The 21,430-nt window shown below is 35.5% G+C and overlaps 1 protein-coding gene across 1 annotated transcript in view; it reads left to right on the top strand.

Annotated features, from left to right (window-relative positions):
• The window catches only part of PRR16 (proline rich 16), a 172,977-nt gene extending 152,027 nt beyond the window's left edge, over positions 1-20,950 (top strand). Inside the window, 1 exon segment of the mRNA XM_075019703.1 lies at positions 17,545-20,950. The gene's annotated coding sequence lies outside the window, so the exon portion shown is untranslated.
• The last annotated feature ends 480 nt before the right edge of the window (positions 20,951-21,430 follow it).

Genomic DNA, 21,430 nt, shown 5'->3' with positions numbered 1-21,430 from the left:
ATGAACTTTGCATTTTAGAAAAGAAACAGATTTCTATGCATATCCCAGAATTTAAAAAAAGGGGGGGGGGGGAGAAACTTGGAAATAATATTTTCAAATATTATTAGAAGTGTGAAATATATATGAATTCCATAATCTACAGGAATGTTACTTGGAAATAAAAGTATCTCTTTCTTTTCATTACTTAAATTGTGGCATGGCATGTATTTTATAAAACAGGAAAACAGAGTATTCCATTAATTTTCTTCCACAAATCTATTATTGCTTTGAGATAGAACCAAGCCATGAGAAACACTGTAAGTTCATTAAATTGTCATGATTGTGATATAGGAAACTAGTGTTTTCGGCAACTGTAATAGATCTTGCATGCTGAAATAAAACAAGTTTCTGAGTGCAAATCAGCTGCTGACCCCACACAGGGTTAGCATTGACTGCAGAATTCCTCAGAAGCTGTGGGAGGAAGCTAGAAAACAGTCTAAATGGCATTCCCAGAGATCCTTGAGAGTCCATAAGCAAGAGCAAGGATATGACAGAAAATAGAGAAGGTGAATTATTGGCTGTGTAACTGGTGAATGGTTTAATTTTGTAAGTCATTTAATGAGCAGAACTGTGGGAAGAAGGTACGTCTATGCAACATATAGGGAGCATACTCTTCTCTCTGAAACTTTGTTGGAACAGTCTACAGGTATTGAACAATGTAAGAGCAGAGGACTGAGCAAGCATGTAGAAAACACAATTAGTATGATTAAGAAATTGGAGAAGGCACAGCTGAGTGACTATTATAAGTGCTAGGAACCTGGATAACTAGCAAAATAAAAAGGAAAATTTCCATTTGTTGAAAGAAATGTAATATATTTTTAGCATTACCTAAATTTATGGTTTGCATAACTGGAACGGTACATTCTGATATTATCACCTCCCTAATGTGTGACAAGTTCACATGTATTATGTATCAATAAAGACATAAATAAATACCTAGGTTTAGAGTAAGTCATTCTAATGTTGGGATCATTAATGACTATGGAAGTATTAAAGTCCAGAGAGATGAAAAGAATAGAGGTGAAAAAAAACCTTACAGCCCCATCTGTACATTAATGTTTTATAACAGTGTCTGAATCACTCTTTCTTTAGGAAAAGATTGGAAAAATTGGAGTGCCTCCTGGTCAGTTGAAGTAGTCATAGAACAGTAGCAGAAAAGATCAACAGGTTGGCGGGGTTTTAAGAGTATCAATGTAAATTTCCATGGAGAGAAAATTTGCATTTTTGACAAAGAAAAATAGGAAGCATCATGTGTCAACAATATATTTCACCTCTGTTAAACAATACCTTGATGGAAGTATTTCAGTAAATACTAGAAGAAATAAAATGACAAACCACTACTCATTGTTATATGCTGGGGATTTTTCAAATGATCATTTTCCCTGAGTGAAAGCATGTGCTATAGTAAAAATGCTCCACCCTGGCTGTGAGTCTGCCTGCCCTCACAGGAGCTGAGATTCACCAGGTACTTGGGATACAAGATGCTATCAGGGCAGCGATGCCACACCTCAGACAGGTGTTGTGTATGTACCCAGCAGTGGTGGGTGTAGACGCACTCTTGGGTGTCTACTAAGAGACAGTACAAGTCATCACAGTCCCTACCATGGGGTTATATCTGAAACTTACATGTAGTTTGGTTTCTTGCTGATGTAGATTTTCTGCTTGTGGTCCAGGCTATACTGCCAGCCAAGTTGCAGGGTTTATGTAGATGGGCAGGTGTCCACTTCATGTGAGACATCACTGTAAGTAATAGAGTGGAACAAACAAAAGACAGCTGCAGTGGCCTTTTACATAGTTGCTGTTTTACAGACTCATTTAAAAGTTGCAAGTGAACCTGAAATATGCCACATGGAGCATAAGTGATTCAGCAGTAAGAAAGATTAAATTGTGTAATTAATACATATTTTACATCTGTATCTTCCATTAAAACCCATTAATTTAGCTCTAGTAAGGTATCACAGAAGAAATGAAATTAAAAGTTTATTCTAAGAGCATTAAATCAAGTGGCGATTATTTAAGTTGTTTTTTGTTTGGAAATAGTCTTTGTAAGTACCCAGGTATTTTTATGAGTACTGAAAGGTAGCCAATATTCATATGAAAAAGTGTGATTTCAGAATATAAACTAGATTTTAAGTTTACTCAAAATTTGTCACCCTAGGGGACTTTTAAACAAAGTTTTCTTAATTGCTGAAAAATTAAATGAGAAATTTGAGTATTATTAATCATGATTAATGTACTGGCTATTTCTTATAGAATCCAACATGAGGAATTACATTTTACTAAATACAGATAACATAAATAACCTCCTTGGATTTTCCTTCTAATTCCATCTCAGTTAACAGGCCATTATTTAAAAAATCATATTAAACAAGGGTTTTTTTCAGTTTAATCTTGTAATTTTCTGAGGCACAACTTTGTGGTATTGTCCTGATCAAGATCAAGAGCATATTGGTCCTCCTCCAAAAGATTTATGTTACTTTTTTTCAGATTGCCTATTTTTTAAAGGGGGGGGAAAAAAAAAAAAATCTGAGACACCATCATCTCAGTTTTTGTACTGCTAGTATTTGACAGCTGCAATAAAATAAAATTATTACTAATTGCTTCTATGCATAGATTTATTAAAGAGTTACTATCTGAACAGCAGAAGACTTGTATTTCAGTTAAAAGCTCTAAGCACAAACCACATTTTTGTTATTGCTAATGCATTCTTATCAGCTACTTAAGTGTTCAGCCAACTCTTAATCAGTATGCACTGTTTGAACTTTCCTATTTATGGGAGCTATTCTTGGGGTAAAGGAGGGAAGATGGTACATGGAAAGAATTATTCCCCTCTAAACTCTACTGTAGAAAGTCCTTGTGAACAAGATAATTCCCTTTTTTAACTACTGTATAGTTTGACTTGGTTCGCTTTTATAGTTGCTATCTGTAGCTCTACTGCTATATTTCTATTAACATTAGAAACATGAGAAATATAGCTAACACAGTACTGGTCTTAGAGTCCAAGTCATCAAAAGGAAAAGGAAAGGTGACAGTTTTACTTTTCCATTATCATCACCATCTGAGGTGGCCACTAGGCTACATTATTTCAAGCAGCAAGCCAGCAGGGCCCAAAGTGTTCTTTTGTATCCATTCTGTTTAATTGTAACTCTGGAAGGAAAGCCAGTGTAATTTGACTGAAAGTAAAACATGGACTGTGGAGTTGTATGGCCAAAATGAAAAATGGAAATCTGACATACCTTTCAGCATTTAGATATCCTAGCTGACACAAATCCAATTGTTTTTCATCACTCATAAATCAAGCATAGGACAGATGTGCTACATTTACAAATTGCTGGAGGAGATGGTGTTTGTAGACTGACTTTCTTTTGCCCTCCATTGCTAGAGATAAGAGGAATCCAAATGGAGTTGCTTCCTCTGCCTGAGGCATTTTGAACTTGCAGCTTCCCTGTGTCTGAAGCATGCTCCGTGTTTCTGTATGGAGCACTATTGCTTTAGCTGCTTATGCCTACACTTCTAGCTTCATTGAGATTTTGGTAGAGGAGGGTGCCATGAGAGAGGAAAGAGCGAGTGCTGGGATGGTTGTTGTGTTCTGGAAAAACAATAAGCATCACACTGAGAGGACAGAATATCCCTTTTTCATCTACTGTATCCTATGCCTGAAGGATGGATTGAACTCCTCTCTGCAACCTCCACAAACACATACCCTCTTCAGTTTTCCTGACAGTTATGGATGTACTGCCAAGGGCACTCCCTATTTTGGGGCATGACATCTAAATCCTCCCCATTGCCCACACTTCCCCATTAGGGCTCCTCCAGGCTCTGAGCTGCTGCTTCTGCAAGTGTGACCACTAGCCTGGTCACACTTTGTGCCAGCTTTCCCACTTTCTCAACAGACACAAATACCAAAAATGGCAAGCAATAACTTCACCAAACTCTGACCTCCTGACTTTCCTTCTCAGATCCCACACCAGAGGCTGACTTTTCTGAAGCCACGAAGAGGGGTGAAGTCTTCTGACACTTTTTAACTTCCCTCCTCTTATCTCTCCATCCTTTTAAGGAAACACATATTCTCTTGATGACTCAGTTACCTGATGCTCATTGCAGCAACAAGGCAGCTGAGTGTCTTTTCACCTTCTCTCTGCTGGAATATTTAGGAATTCCCTAAAATAGTCTAGAATTTGGTTCTTGAAGACAAGTAATTTCAAAGTTATACTGAGACTTTTAATAGAAGATTGCAGGAGGATGCAGCTAGCAATTTACTGTTCAGCACATACTCTGTGTTGGTGGGAGGAGTGGTAAGACTTCACTCAAAATGGAGGCTGGTGTTGTGGAAAAGGGCTTTTCAGAAGTCAGCTGTCAGCTTGTCATTTATCCGTTATATACTTTGCAGGTTTGCCATGGTACGTGAAGATTTTGTTACATCAGCAATGAGCTTTCAGTTGGTCGCTGATTTACACTTGTGATTAGTGCAGTGATTTATATACCCACATGCTAAGAGCTTGTTATATTTCTTCCTGGTTTTTGTTTCCTTGTTTTCTTATTGGAAAAGCACTATGACACAGGTAAAACAGTTTACAAAGGTAAATTTAGCATCTTTACTTTTAGTGATGCTTACAAGTTGATACCTTTTTTTAATCTAGTGAACATATTTTGAAAGTTAAGTATTTCTTTGTAAGCAGTAAGCATGTACTTCTAATTATTGATATGGATGATTCAGTTTATTATCCCAGTCTATTGTCCCAGGACATGTTTGTGGCTATGAAATATAAGTATTGGAAATAAAAGCAAGCTCCTCCAGTTCTCTTCACTTAAAAGTTTTTGTACTGCTCTTGATTAGAGGCTTTTTTAGGCATTAAGAGTTAAGAGGCTTTTAGATAACTTTAAAAAGGAGAAATTATATTAAGGATTAATACATTTTTCAGTATTAACTGTAGAAGAAAGTTTCATCAGGCCAAAGTTCCAGCTTCTCTTGTTGGGTTTGCAAGGGAAACACAAAACCATTTTCTTTTTCATCGTTATTTTAATCAGCTAATAATTTCCAATAAGTACTTCACCTCTCCACTATGCTGTGCAAAGCACAATTCTGTGCACAAAAAACCCCAACCAGCCCAAAACACACCAAAACAAAACAAGGTGCATTGTGACTGGAGCAGAGTTGGTATTCAACTATTTGCAATGGAATTATCCAAATTATGGATTCAGCAGGCTTTCCTTCCTCTTTTTTCTTCTGGATGCATTGCTTTGTCACACAGTGCTAACACAAGGTGCATGCTGTCTTTACCAGGTTCTGCTCACTGATGTCTAAAATCATGCTAGGTCTCTACAAAAATATTAAAGTTCGTTCATCAAAAAAATGAATTTATGTTTTGATGACTTAATTTCCTTAAATATTATAGTATTGCATTTTTTTTGTTTTCTTATATATGGCTTACTGCACCACCAGGGCAACTGAGAACCTACTGTGTAAATTAGTTTATCTAGTTTTGTTGTAGTGATCAGATTGCTGCTTTTCACCAAATACATTTAATTTGTCCCATTGTCATATTTGATACAGCAGTGTCATATGCGTTGGGCAATTCTCCTTTCCCTGAAAGCTGCCCCATCTTAAGTAAGTTGGTCTTTTGAACTGCTGATATGAGGTCAGTGCCTTAGATGGGCACTCTTGTCTGTCTAAACTAACAATAGTCCTCCTTTTTTGGACATTTTAGTATTAAAAGGAAAAAAGGAACACAAGAATAGAGTATAAATATGAGAAAGCAAAGATTATCTGCTTTCAGGGCTTTGCTTTTTTTTTTTTTTTTTTTTTTTTTACCTTTCTGATAGATATGTGGCTGTTTATTGTCCTCCAGACTCTTCCAGGCTCTGATATATATCGCCCACATTGCTCCTGGGACCTCATGTGGGTTTCAGTTTTGTTTCTTGTATTGTTACTCATTCTTACACTCTGTTCCATGGAAAGGAAAGAGGGACACTGGTGAAGTTACTATGGACACACAAACACCCCTCAGACCATCTGCAGAAGCATCAAAACAGTGATGATTTCCCATGACTTCAAGAGTGGAGATCACCTTCCGATGCAATGTCACAGCAGCAAACATAGCTTTGTGTTAGACATTGAGATTCTGTGTAAGTGAGAATTTACTTGGTTTCAAACACCAGAAACTGAAAGTTAAGAGACTGTAGGGTAGGATTTAAAGAACAATGGTGTACAAAATAGAGTAAATACAGAAAATCTGAAATTTGTGCATTTAAGTAACTGTAACTATAGACTTTTTTCATGGTTTAACCGCAGCTGGCAACTGAGCACAACACAGCTGCTCACTCACTCCCCCACTGGTGGGATCATGGAGAGAATCAGAAGAATAAATGTGAGAAAACTTGTGGGTTGAGATAAAGACAGTTTAATAGGTAAATCAAAAGCCATACACAGAAGCAACGCAAAACAAGGAATACATTCACCACTTCCCATCAGCAGGCTGGTGTTCAGCCATCTCCAGGAAAGCAGGGATCCATCATGTGTAATAGTGACTTGGGAAGACAAATGCCATCACTCTGAATGTCCCCCCTTCCTCCTTCTTCCCCCAGATTTATATGTTTAGCATGATGTCACATGGTCTGGAATATCCCTGTGGTCAGTTGGGGTCAGCCGCCCCAGCTGTGTCCTCTCCCAGTGTCTTGTGCCCCCCCAGCCTGCTCACTGGTGGGGTGGAGTGAGAAGCAGAAAAGGCCTGGACTCTGTGTGAGCACTGCTCAGCAGTAACGAAAACATCCCTGTGTTATCAACACTGTTTTCAGTACAAATCAAAACATAGCCCTATACTAGTTACTAGGAAGAAAATTAGCTCTATCCCAGCCAAAACCAGCACAACTTTAGAAGTTTTGGGAATCTTTCTTCAACATTTAGTACTCTCTTCTAATAATTTTTACTAGTTCAGCAAGAGTGAACCATTTCTGGATGCATCAGTTACAGAAAACAAAGCCAAGTGTCTTTGCTGTATATCATGACAGATGGAAAGGCCATCCTACTTGAAAAAGAATTAACAGTGATTTTGGCCTTCTGTCTTGTGCAGAGGAGGAAATGCTTGAAGAGATGTTTCAAATATGCAGAGGACCATCTGTGACTTATCTGAAGAGCTGCAAACTCTCTTAGTTTGAACTGTGGCTTGGAAAACAATGTTGGAGAGGACCTTAGCCAACTCAGTGGGCTCACAGTAGGTTCAGCACTTCAAACATAATTCCAATCCACACAGCCCACAGCATATACCACCACTCTGATTGGAATCAGGATTTTGCAGCAGGCTTTCTTATACACCTTACTCACTGATTTAGATAAATAGATCCAGAGGTTTTATTCTTTTTTTAAACTTCAAGGCAGTCCATCAAAATGGCTAACTTCCTTGGTGAACAGCTCACAGAATTGCTGGCCCAATAGTATGCAGTATTTTATTGGCCAGACAAATTCTGTATTTGAGGCCTGTGCTTAATGTGCAAAGCACTGGATTGCATGTTTTGCCAGTAACCTTTCATTGAATAGCATTAGCAGGAGAGTTTAATGGGCTGTGTTTGAATTCTGTGCTGCTTTTTTTGGTGAGAGTGTCTTTTTTGTTAAGCAAATCACTCCGAAGCCAGATGAGCATGGATACTTCTGTTGAAGCAGGGATGGCCACCAATTTTCAGTCAGCAAGCCAGTCTGCACTGGCAAAAGTCTTGAGGTTTGCAAATGTTGCTATTGAGAAAGAAAGAAAGAAAAAATGCAACCAACCAACAACAACAACAACAAGAGTTTATGTGCATTGTGAGCCAAGCCTTTAAGTATATTTGATAAACATTACTAAAGGTCTAAGGCAGAGATGGTTTATGGCTTTGAATTTTTCCTATAATAAGGAAAGAGATCTGAAGCTGGGATAGATCACTGCCTGTGTAATTGTCCCCTTTTCCTGCTGGAGCTCACCACATGCTGCTATGCACTTAAAGTAGTTCTTTGCTACATTTTTCACATGTGTAGATTTTGATAGGGATGTCTGTGGTAATAATTGAGATAAATTAATTCCTTAAAGTCTAGGTGGAGGAAAGATTTATTGCTGAGCTTGTGTTTGACTGTCCAATCCAGTTGTATATAACATTATACATCATTAGAGCTGTATGGAGAAAAACAGTGATCACTAAATTTGTAAAAAAATATTGTTTCATACAAGTCTAGACTTCTGCATATTCAGCTTAAAATGGCTATACACACTACAGAAGTAAAGTGACCCATGGCAGATCTGCAAAATGAGAAGCTGAAATCTTGATCTTTATTTTCCTTGCCTTTTTCCAGGGATATCCAAAATTATGTGTTTGTTTCAAATATAGTGTTATATCAAACCAACATGACAGGACTCTGGAAGCTTATTTTTAGGATTACTCAAAATAAATTAAAAGATCATTCTGAATGCCTTAAGAAAAAGATTAATACTGATATTTCAACATCAGTTGTATATGGTTTGTTATATTTGGAGTGTTAGATAAGCAGGAATGAGAAAGCTAATAAGTAGGTTTTAAGAGAGGATGCACAGGAGTATCTCTTCTTTTATGTACAGGTATTTAAAGAAGCTGTTGAAACAGAAGCTGACATCACTAAGAATGAAAGTTTGCATCAAAATGTTGTGTATTTGCAGAAGTTTCAGTTTCCTCTATGTGTATTTTATAATCTAGAAAGCAACTACGTTCTAGTAGAGTATGTACCACTTCACAAACCAGAGCTCTTTACCAGGGTTTACATTAATTGTATTTGAACATTCCCAGAAAATACACAGTGCTTTCCATAAGGAGATTCTTTCATTCATCTTCAATGTAAATGTCATGCCAGGTTGATCTCTTTCATGCATATTGTTGCTGAAAGTACAAGGCATATGAAGATACTAGGTAATGTACTGATGCTTAGCCATGATTTTTGTTGGTTTGTTTTGGTTTGGTTTTTTTTTCCCACCTTCCAATCTAAGAATATATTCTGTTACATTTTTAGAATATCTTTTGCTGTTTGCATTCAATTTCTTCCTGATACCATAATTTCCTCAAGTCTTGGTAAACAGATGTATGGAAGTTTCAGTATTTTTCTTTCACAATGCATGAAGTCTCCAGCAGTAGATGCAACCCTATTCCTAGCTACAAAGACAGAGCCTCCAGTGTCCAGAAGCATCACAGAAAACCATTTTCTTTTGTAAAGAAAAAAATTTGAATTTGAGTATATTGACTAACCAGAATAGTAATTAATCATTGTGAGCCTCTAGTCACATTGGTATGTTTAGGGACAACAGGATAATGTAGTTTCAGTAATCTCCATATCTCTACTGGCAGTGAAATTATTTTTTTTTTTCCTGTGTGGAAAAATATTTGTGCCAAATCATAAAGGAAAAAGTAAATCCTGTAAAGCACTTGTTAATGAACAGCATGTTGTCAGCTAAAATCATAAATTATTTCATCCCACAATAGGCAAACCTGCATAAAGGTTGCACCAAAGTATTTACAGATATTTTCTGATGTCTTTTAAGTCCTTTTGGCTTGCAAAGTAGGCCTAATCCTACAAGGCTGCTGGATTGCTTGAGTAATTTGAAATAGATGAAAGATCAGTAAGTGTCGAAAGAAAGCAGAAATATTGATAGTTACATTGTCTCCTACATGGCTCCTTTCACCCATATACGTTGTGTGTTTTTAGGTTTTTTTTTGTTGTTTTTATTTTTAAATAAGCAAGTGGAGAGCTGCTAGCTCACTTGTTACCCATCCTTTCTAGCTCCAGGCTGAATGAGAAGAGGTTGCACCTGTCAACTGGAAGATGTACTCTGGGGAGGATGATTTTCAAACCATTTGCATGTCACGTTAAGACATGTAATTATACAAAACCCTCTAAACTCTAAAAAGTGAAACATAAAACTTGAAATTTTTAAATAATAGCAGATGCAAGTCCTTTAAAGCATTTAACTATTCTGTGTGAACTTTCACTTGTCCTGAGACTAATGTCCTTTTCACTGACTGATAAAAGTTTTTTCTTGCATTGGCATGTAGATTATGCCATATACTCAAAGAAATTATATTTATTCAGTGAGTCTAGGTTCAGAGGGATTTGTATTATCAGTCTGTTTTCTGTTACATAGTCAGCTTCAGGAACTGACTGATTTAAAAGTAAACCACAGGAAATCTGAATTTTTACAGAAAAAAAACACTGACACATATGGGGTGTGGGGTGGTGGTGTCTTTTCTAATCTGTTAGGCCTTCCAACTATTTCAGTTTCTGCCAACAACTAGAATGTAAGAAGGCAATGATGGCAAGGTCCTTAGATTAAAGCAAAGAGGTAATAGGTACAGCATTGATAGGAAACTTCCCAGCACTATATTCTGAATGTGGCATTCTTTGGCAACTCATTGCAAATGCAAAGCTACTTCATACTTAATATTTTTGTTTCATTATTTGCTTGCTATGGCATTGCCTGTGTTAAACTAGATAGATAAACTTCATAACCAACTCCCCAAGTGTGTTACTAGCTAATTTTTCACTAATCATTAGAAGTAGAAAGTTATTTCTGTTAGGGACTTAGCTATCTATTGCATCTCTTTCTTTTCCTAATCTTTGTTGTACCTCCATTTGACATAGATGTTCATTCAAGCTAATTCTTGAAATTTGCTTTGACTCAGAATGAAAAGGAGGGCAAAAATAAGGGCAGAAAGATTAAAATAGTATCACATACTATCTAGCTCTTATGTTTAAAAGGGTATTTTAAACAACAACAAAAATGCAGTAAGAATGAATAGGTGGGTTCCCTGGACCATATTGTTTTCCATATCACTATAGAAGATTCTCTATATCTGCATCTCAGATACAGAGCCTCAATTTGGGAAACTGGCAGTAAGCCTCAGGTTTACCTAGCCATGCATACCTACTCCTCTGATATTCAGCAGAAGGATGCTTCAAGAAGCAGTTTTTTGTTTATCACTAGCAAAGTAGGGTTTATTTGGTTCCGTTGTTTCAAGAGTATAGAGAGACCTCAACAAGCATCAAAACTCTCTTGTTTCAGTGTTTGTGCATGTAGGATGAGTGTTTCAGAGTATTTACATTATTAAAAGATGAAGCAGAAATCTGTAGAGAGTGAAAAGGACAGAGTCAAATGTCAAATAAAATGCTGTTCATTTGTAACATGAAGATTAAAAGTATTGCTTGGATCTCAAAGGAAATCTTCAGCCAAACCAGAAAATGGACCCAAATTTCCTTTTACATAGTTAAGTGCCTCGTATGCAAGGCTAGCTTTATGGTTTACTTATTGTCCACTGAGCACTTGGTATAAATTATTTCAGTAATCTCTCATAAAATAATACTCAAATAATTTCTGTATTAAAAGACCTTACAGCTAAACAATTGATAACAACTGTTCAAGAACCATCACAAGACATTAGAGTGGCTGCCAGTACATCGAATTCATTTCTGTAGTATCATTAGCATACTTCTTCTAGGGATGTAACTAAGCTGAAGTGTGACTGCTTCTGTATAGACAGACCCAATCTAGTTTTCACATTGGTTGCTCAGGCACTGCTGTGGGTACAACTGCAGTGGCGACTTGAACTGTGGCTTTGGATGTGACCTTGCAAACTGCAGTCTAACTGGTTGCAGCCTTGTGGATACTTTCCAAGATCTGTCCTCTAGCTAACCCAGCTCAATAGAAGAAAGAGAGAATTAATATATATACATGCATTATGTGTATACACGTACATAGGATATATAAATAATATATAAATATATGTATATGTTTATATTTACATATTTGTAAATATATTCTATTACAGCCATTGATAAGCAAGCATTTAAGTGTACTTCGCCTTGCTTTTTAAGCAAATCTACATAAGAGGCCTGACTGTAAATGAAAATTAGGAAGACCCATGCCTTGTTCTTTGAAATGAAAGATAGCTTGAATTTTATGTCATAGTCTGGCACAAAAAAAAAGCTGATTTCCTCTTCTCGATCATTTCTTGCTTTTTCTGTGCGTATTAGTCAAATCCAAGATAAAATGTAGTCCAGAGCTAATTTTTTGAGAAAATAATAGCTTTTCTGGGAGCAAGTAAACATGTATCCCAGAGGCAAAATTAAGAAAAAACACCATCCCAGAAATATTTTGTGAGTATTTGTCTCATGAAAGATGTACCGTAACACATCCAGAAACTAATGAAAAAAGAAATAGGCTTCCTAGGAAAGTATTCATATTTGGCATAACCCATTCTGTCTTAAGACATGCTTTAAGATATTGCCAAAACAGTTTTCCATCATCTAGGTGGATAAGTGACCAAAAAGGCAAATCAAAAGAAAGGTCATGTCAAGAAAAATGACATGATAAAAATTTTTCTAAAGGTTGAAAATGGTGAACAGAAATGTATTGTGTCAGCCAAAAATATGTTTGAGGAATTTTATTTATATATCCTTTCTGTACATGCTGAGGAAGTAAGATCTTACTTCTCTAGTTAAATTTATGTATATGTCCCTTACCAGACAAGGTGCCTCTGACCAGTGAACAAGGCTGCCAGAGTTTCCTGGGATACATCATTAGAACTTTTTCCAGTGCCATTCTTTCCCCTTTTAGCATTTTTTAGTCAGAGTTTTGACATTTTTGGCATTCATAACGACAACATCTAATGTAAGCTATTGAATTTCATGGTGTCAAGATATCACCTGGTAACTTTGGTTGCCTAGATTTCAGCTCTGTTGGAAAATAGTGGTATCAAGAAAAAGAGCTTAATTTCATGTTTTCAGTCCCACATATTGCTTCTTTTAAATCTGAACTGTTTGGGACATTATTGAGACAAGAACCACAGTGATTTGGCCACTAGTTCATAAGTAACAAACAGGAAATTTTATGAGTTTCATATATTGAGAAGCACAATGCTCCTGACATTCATTGCATGGTTCTGTTACCATTAATTTTTCATTATAAAAAAATTATTCTAGAGTAGTTCTCAGAGCCAATATTCTGATCATCTTCATTTTGTTGTGCAAACACACAAAGACAGTGAACTTCTAATTATTTAAGCAGCATGAGTTCAGTTGGAAAAGTATTTAATAAATGCTCTTGTCATGTATTCTCTGACAAAATTTACAGATTTCTATTTAGAATTATCTTTATAGAACTATATATAGAACTGGTTTTAGAGAAAACTAGAGATATCAAAGCTGGAAAAACAGAGGACTTGATAATCACATTAGGGAAGTGTTGTTAAGAGAGGTTAGCAAGATGACAGTAATACTACTGTAGAAACTAACACATGCTGTCAACATATAAATGAATTACAATGTGTAAAGGAAAAAAATGAAAATGTATAAATTTAGGTATTTTGATTTTTCATGCTATTTACAATTCTTTCAAAGCTTTGAAAGAAAAAGAAAAACTTCCAATAAGCAATCAGGAATTCTTGTTTGCCCATTGGCAAATAAATTATTTACAGACTGAAACAGTATGATGAGGCAATCACACATAAATAAGTATCCTGAAGCTTCAGAGGAAAAAAATAGGAAGAATTATAAAGAAGTGTAGTGGTGAATTTGATAACATTCTCTGTTGTTTAGATTTGGTTGTTTTAGTTTTTACAGAGAAAGATGTCTCAACAGTGCTATACCACAGAAAACAAAAATGCTAACATTGGCTTATATAGTTAAAAAGTTGATGGAGAAATAAAATGCTTGGTAAAAACACTGGTTTTGCATTCAGCAGAATTTCTTTAATCATAAAACATACACGATTTTGTTTTAAGTGTTCTGGCTTCTGACTGAAGCTGTGTGTCTTCTGAAATCCATTATTTAAATTTATACCTAAGAAAAAAGTACACCAGGCGTCATGATGGGGATTTCTTGGACAATAGCAACAAGCAAAAAAAAAACCTCTACAAAAGCATTCCCTTCCCTTTCAGTAATTCTTTCTTACATTGAAGGAATTAGCATAGTAATGCATCTTTTCTGAAAGGAATAAAAACCCTAAGGTAATATAGATAAAAGTCTTTATATGAATCTAAATATTTCTGTATCTTTCAGGTATAACTAAGTAACTGAAACATGTCATTACTCTTTAAACAATATCTAGAAAATATGTGTACGATGTTTAAGAGGATTTATTACTATGTGATTTATTTTTTTTCCCCCCTTAGGAACGTTTGTTATACTCTTAAATGTGTGAGTACAGCTAATAGCTTGGCATGTGCTCTGACTGCTAGTGTGCTTATGACAGGTAACAACATATATCCAAATTATGCTGTCTGTGATAAACTAGCCCAAATAATGGAGATTTTAATTAGGCTTGTTTTTCAGGTGCTTTTATCAGACTCTTAAAATGATGTGGAAATTATATAGCTTGGTATTAATCAAGTAAATCTCTCTTTCTCAATTGAATGTCAAGTGCATTTCCTGGTTGTTTTCTTCTTTTTCTTAATAAAAGGCACTAGACCCAGCACAGAAAGTTGTATTTAAAATATCCTTTTCTTTGATCATTGACAGTCACCACTACACTCATCAGTTCAAAGTTGATAAATGTATTCTATATAATTTGCTTGATGTCTCCCTATTATGCCACTAAAGAATCAAACTGCATTTATTATGATTTAATACTGTAAGTTGAACCCAAGTATCTTTAAACAAAATGTATTGCTTATTCAGCTAAGCTTGGATAAATGTCCCCTCCTGTTTTGTACCAAACCTGTAAATCACTGTTCAATGTGTGCTAACCAGTGTATGCCTAGCCATCCCATAGTTCTGAGGTGACAGGGTGGTTCCCTTTAGTAGCCTTTTCCCTTAATATTTTCCATCCACAGCGTTCTGCATAGCACTCTGTGCAGTGACACTATGGTCATGGTCATGAGGAGGAGAAGTATGTCATGGTAGATTGGACTGGACTCACTTTTAGGTTTTAAGAAAACTGTAACAAACAGAAGGAAAGAGAAGGGAATAGATGTTTTTCAGGTAATAGTGGCAAAGAAATAAAATATTTTTTTATTATAGAAGAGTAGTTATCTGGTTTTGAATGGGTAAAACAATGACATTGGTTTCTCTGAGTGTCTGTTTTTTGGAACTAAATACTGATGCTGAAGAAGGAAGAGAATGACCCAATGACACTGTCGGAATAATGAAAGGGAGGAGAAGGGATGTGAGTGAACAAAACAGATTCCTGTAAATCGTCTGAACTCTAGCTCCCTAGTAAGGTCAGGTTTTTTCACAGTGAAGATTTTGACAACGTATGGTGTAATGAAGGGATTTTGTAATGATTAATTAAATGTAGTGATTTGCATGTAAAGTCTTGCTCTCAAAATAGTAAATACTATAGAATTAAGGACTAGGCAGTTCAGGATAGGAATCTGTAATTAGTAGACACTTTTTTTTCAATGAGTGGCCTATTTTCTCTCTGTGCCTCATGCCTTCATGTGTACAATAATGATTCGTAATTACGGATTTTTTTTGGAGGTGGCAAGAGGAACTGCTTCTTTTTTTAATGCAGGCATTGCCACCTTCTGAATTTTTCACCAAGCAAGCTTAACCATAATCCTCTAATTTGAACAAATCCTTTATTAATGTGGAGAGGTACATCACATTTTTCACAGTGGTGCAGTTTGTGCTTTTTAGCAGAGATATCATAAGGAAACAAAAGGTGGGCTTTTCTTCTTTGGTAGAATGTTGATGAAACGAAGGTGGATGCCATGTGGTTGTATGACTGGGAATGAACCAAATTGTGTGAGTTGATGACTGAGTTAGAGAGATGCTAGAGGAATCCAGGTATACCTGATATACCACTTACTGGTTTTGTCAGCATGATACCGAATAGGTTTATGAATTGCAACCTGGAGGAAAAGAAAAAAATTATCTTGCTTTTCATGTATAGAGCTGCTCAGCATTGTGTTGTACTGTATTCAGAATAAGGTTAAGGGACAACTGTTTTCTGACAGAGAACAAATACTATTTGTATTATTTCTTTTTTTTACTATTATTCATTATTACTTTTACATACGTGTTTGTTGTACCATATTCATCCTATTTCATGAGCATTAAGCTGAGTTCAAGGGCAATACCATTTTTTTTTTGGTGATTTTTGTGAGATATTAACATACACGAATCATTAGCCCAAATGGAATTGAAGCCAGAAACTGTGACAACTGAAAAAGGGTTGTGTATTTCTAGTGATATGAAGACTGTCCTCAGTTAAAAAATAAGCTGCTAACATATGTTTAGGATACTCATCTTTTTCATGAATGATATGAGCCAAATCCTAAACAGTTGACTAGGAAAAAATTTCCTTGCAGGCCAATTTTACATAAATTTATTATACCATGTTTGCTAAACTGTTGGGTTACATTGGGCCACTGTTACAATCCTGAATGTTAATTAAGTTTCAATGAATACCTGATATTTTGTTTTAGTTGTGGGGAAAAAATAAAAAGGGTTCACAGCACCCCAGCTTCAGATTCTTTTTTTTCCTTGCCGAAGTGAAATTCTGTCCTACTCCATGTCAATCTTTATCAAATTGAAGCATTCCAGTCAATATGAAATAAGAGGAAATGTGAGTAAAGGGCTAAATTCATAAAACTAATGGCAAAGAAGTAATTTTACTCCTTCCAGCAGTACGTATCTCTGGGTGTAAATCACCAACACTCGAAGAGGAAGTTCTCATTTTTTTGCTCAGGAGGTGTGAATTTAATCATTTAACCCAAGTTAGTGCCCTAGCTACCAACAGGTAAGTAACCCAAGGTCTCTCTTTTTGATGCTGCTTTACCTTGTCTAATAAATAAAGTAAGGAAATTCAGTGACTCAGTGAAGCTCAGCACTAGATTGGAGTATTATTCTCTTTCACTGACTCTAGGACTATTTTAGTGATTTATACAAATTAAAGCAGTTTCACAAAAGGGAATGTGAAAGTCCAAAATCAAAATTTTATATAGTATTGTAGTGATTAGGAAACTTCTGCTGAATTCACTTCCTATTTAGTTTGAGAACAGGGATTAAAATCCAGAATCACAGTTTAAATTAGACTTGAATTCTTAGAGTTTTTTTCAAATGCTTAACATATAGCTCTGTATTTTTAAATCTCAGGAGTTCTTGTTTCATTTTGTGCCCTAAGGAGTGTTTTTAAGCTGAATTGTTATGTGAGGTAGGTTAAGAAGGATAATCTTCTTAAAAAGAATAATTAAAAAATGATTAAAAAATCATAATTTCAAGATCCCCATACATTCTGAGACCTGGGATAGTAATGATCAGTTTCTCAGGTGATGTAATATAATGTGGTTCCAAAGACATCATTGAAGTTAAGCCCATTTACCCCAGCAGAGAACCAAGGCTTGTATCAATAATAAAGTACAACTATGAAAGGTCAAGTTTCAAAATATCATGATCCTTTGAACTCTTGCTCATACAAAAAAATGGAACAATCATTCAAAATTCTGTTTTGTTTACTATTAATTTTATCTATTTAAAGTAACATTTTTATAACTTTGTCCTTGTCTTCTTTTCTTTTTAAGAGCACCTTCAGGCTTGAAGGAATATCTATATCTGGAGGCACGTCAGATAATTTCTTGCATATCAGATTCGTCATTGTGACTTCATGCAGGCCAGATCTGAGAAGTAACCAGGAACCTGACCCTCCATGGAGAATGGAAAAGCCCTTCAAGTCAGAGCACAATGGATCACAAGTGTAATCTGCATTGAATCATCCTTCTCAGATCTGACAGCTACAAGCTGAGTCCTGGCAAAAGCCACAGCCTTAAATCCCACTTAGTGGGAAAGAAGAATAAAGAGGACTAAATGTCTTGCCCCGTTGCAGAAACTGCTCTCTCCAAGCCTGACATTTGAGTTCTGTGCTGAGCAACCAGAGTAACAAACAATGAGTTTTGCATGGGTCCAGCCAGCATCCAAAAAAGTTTCCATATGTAGCCAAAAGGAGAAATGAAGCATTTAGGTGATAGCAGAAAATGAATACATTTACTGTAACAGAGGAATGTTACTGTTTGTGGGGAAAGAAGACCTCTGTCATCCCTTGTACATATTCAAAGCCATACAGGAACAGGGCATCGGTGATGTTAAATTGCTTAAAAGGATGCTCTCTCCTGTCCTCCACCCAACTTTGAAGAAGTTCAGCTGTTAGAGATTGCATCTCAATGCACTTCTAGTATTTGCACTGTCACTTCCATTCAGGGTAATGATGTGCGCCACCATTTGCACAGATGGCCCCAGGAGATTTTTGAACACAAGCTATATTTTGACGGGGCTCCAAAAGGAATTTAAAAGTTAGAACTGAAGAAAAACATTTGCGCTCTCTTTCACTATGGGGATCTCTTCACAGAAAGGACTAGGGTCCTTTCTTAGGTTTAAATAAATACATACATATACATACATATATATATATGTATATATATGAAAAAGCATCAACATGATAAGGTGTATTTAAAAAGGGGATATAATCTTTTTTAATAGCATCCATTTTTTATCATATTAGCAGCCAAGAATTTTAGTCTATTGAATTATACATCCAAAATGCTCCTATTGAACATTGACATTATAGTCCCAGTTACTGTTAAAGAAGTAATTTGTAATATGTATTTGACGTAAAATTTTTCTAGCCATTTGTCTATACTTCATGGAGAAATCTAACAGACAAGCAGCATTCTCAGTTTATTTTTCTAAATAAATGTGTTATTTACATTATTTGCAGTCACTCATTTTGGCTGGTTTTCGTTATCTCCAAAAATGATTTAAAGACAGAACCAAAACACAGGAATTGTTTGTTCGTTTTAAGCTGTAATGATTTGCTGACCAAAAGCTTTAATATAAATACTGTAATTTGTAAAATGAAGTATATTTATACAGGCAAATAAGTATGGAAAACCAGAGGAGGTATTTTAACTCTTGATTTCAGAACATAGTTTATTTTAATATCCACATGAAGAAATCTAAATATATAATGGGATAGATTTTTTATTATCAGTGAGTTCTAGCAAGTGAAGATTTGGATGTTTAATAATGAAAGGAATGTAACCTAATAATGATGGTTTCCCAAATTATACAGAGATCTTTTGTCAGCTCTCTCATTTTATTCAAAAACTGGTTTAGTTTTTTGGGGTTTGGGTTTTTTTGGTGTGCATGTGTGTTAGGGATTTTTGTTTGGTTTTTTTGTTTGGTTTAGCATACTGACAAGGCCATGAAGTTGATACTATTTGATCACAATTTGAGAAGCTACGGAATAAGAGCTTGTTCCTTAGAACAATCTACAGTTTACAGTTAAAACCAGTCATTGTTATCCATCTACTGCAGTGTTTTGCTATTGAGTTATTGAACATTTCAACGCTAGAGCTGTTTTGAATAAATTTTTTTTTCCTTTTTTCTTAGTCCTTTAGCCTGTGTGTAATTTTAAGAGAAAAGTAAAGCATGTGATTCCCAGTTCATTTAAAACATTCATCTTAAATCCAGTCATATGTATATGATTTATAGTGCTGAATAGGTTTTTCTTTATTTTCATTGGTTTATGAAACCTATTAAGTGCTCACTAACAAAAAAATGATCTTTCAACAACAAAAAAAATGGAAAATTCAAGCCTTTTTTAATTTGTGGGCTAACTTTGTAAAGGGCAGATATCTTAAAAATGTGTTGCTCTGCTCTAATGTACTAATTAGTGTATGCGTGTGTGTTTGTGTGTGTGTGTGCACGCATGCGCACCCTTACCTGCTGATGAATGAAATGCCAGCTCTGCTGAAGTAAGTGCCACAAGTCTTGTTACTGCAAAAGATGCTCATGTTATTGTATTTTTTTGAGAAAGACCTGAGCTCTGTCTTTGCTTGTGACTCTGAAGCCATAAATAGCTTTTACAGTTTGTCAGGAAATCACAAAAATGAAATAATTAAGTGAATGTTAGCTTCCCTCATTTGACAAAACTTGGGATCGTCTCATGGTTTGACTCTTTTAAAGAAAATTAGTGGTCAAGTTCCATTGGTGCAATGGATAAATGAAACCTTTGTATTTGTTAAAGAATGATGGCTGTGTTTTGTTCCCACACATTTTAGCTTATGGTTGGCTTACAGTCTTTTAATTGTGATTTCGTTTTTTTTGTCATTGGACTAACATACTTGAACACACAACTTGCATGGGCTTGGTTTTGCTCCCTCTTTGGATAACCTGTATTTTAAAATTGGAAAGCTTACTCTTTTGAGACAAATATTCAGAGTTGCTTCAAGAAGGGACAACATTATTGAAACAATAAGAAAATTTCAGAATGATAATTTGATCACTTCCATTATTATCTAATAATAATATTAGGAAAAGCTCTTATTTTTGTGAACAGAGTGCATTCATCTATATTTGAAAATAGCCCAATAAAAATCTAGTGAAATAATTTGTTACTACTTGCAAATACTTTTCTGCTATGCTGAGTTCTGGATCAGCTTGTGTGTGAAATTTTTATTGTACAAAACCCACCTGAAACAATGCACAATTTTCTTGAGAAAAATACAGCATATATGAGAAATAATGACCTGGTCCCAGCAGTGGTTTTACACAGCATGTGTAATGCAAAAATGATAAACATATACCAATATGGAGGCCCAATTTAAGTGACAAATGTAGTTGGAAAAGGGCACCGCAAGTCATTGTTCTCATCAATCCCATGCTGTTGTTTACAGCTCTACATTTACTGGGGTTTCACGCTGGAAAGTAAATTTCAGTGCCAGTGTGCACGCATGCAGTCACATGTATGATGTCTTTTGCTACTACCAGTGGCAGTGGGGTAAATCCAGATTTCTTGATTTTTAAAGATTTAAATGATTAATTCTTTAGGTAAGTATTCAATATTGTGATATAAATTGAGCCGATGTCTGTATACTATGCAGATACTCCCCTGAGATAACACTTCAACACAAGATAATAAAATTCTACTGGAATTTCAGAAATTGTTTGCAAATAATTAGTATGAAATATTTTTTCATAAATTTAAAACCAGAGGAGACAATTAGATTATCTCATTAACCAATAAAAAATTTGTGCTTTTTTCGTTATCTTAGGCTAAACATTTGACAAGACCAGCAGAACTTTTTCAACTAAGGTGACATTATGGTGACTGATGGGTCCTTTTGTAGGTTTATGGGTGTTGTGTATATAGGAAGTGCCTCCAGAAGTGGTTCTAGAATAGTGCAGTGTTTTATTATCTGGCATCTGAAAAGCTATCTGAAGAACCAACATGCTAGAAATGATGAGGTGTGCAAAACAAAAAGCTGATAGTTCTGAATGTCTCTATGAGACATACTTTCACCACTTGAAAATTTTAAAGACAAGGACCACCATCATTCATGAGAAAAATAGGGATATGTTAACATAGCTATTTTGTAAAGTGGAAACAAAAGATTGCAAAAATCTGGTGAT

Source organism: Buteo buteo, chromosome Z, assembly GCF_964188355.1.
Source record: "Buteo buteo chromosome Z, bButBut1.hap1.1, whole genome shotgun sequence".
Taxonomy (NCBI): domain Eukaryota; kingdom Metazoa; phylum Chordata; class Aves; order Accipitriformes; family Accipitridae; genus Buteo; species Buteo buteo.
This window is presented reverse-complemented; position numbering and strand designations above follow the sequence as displayed.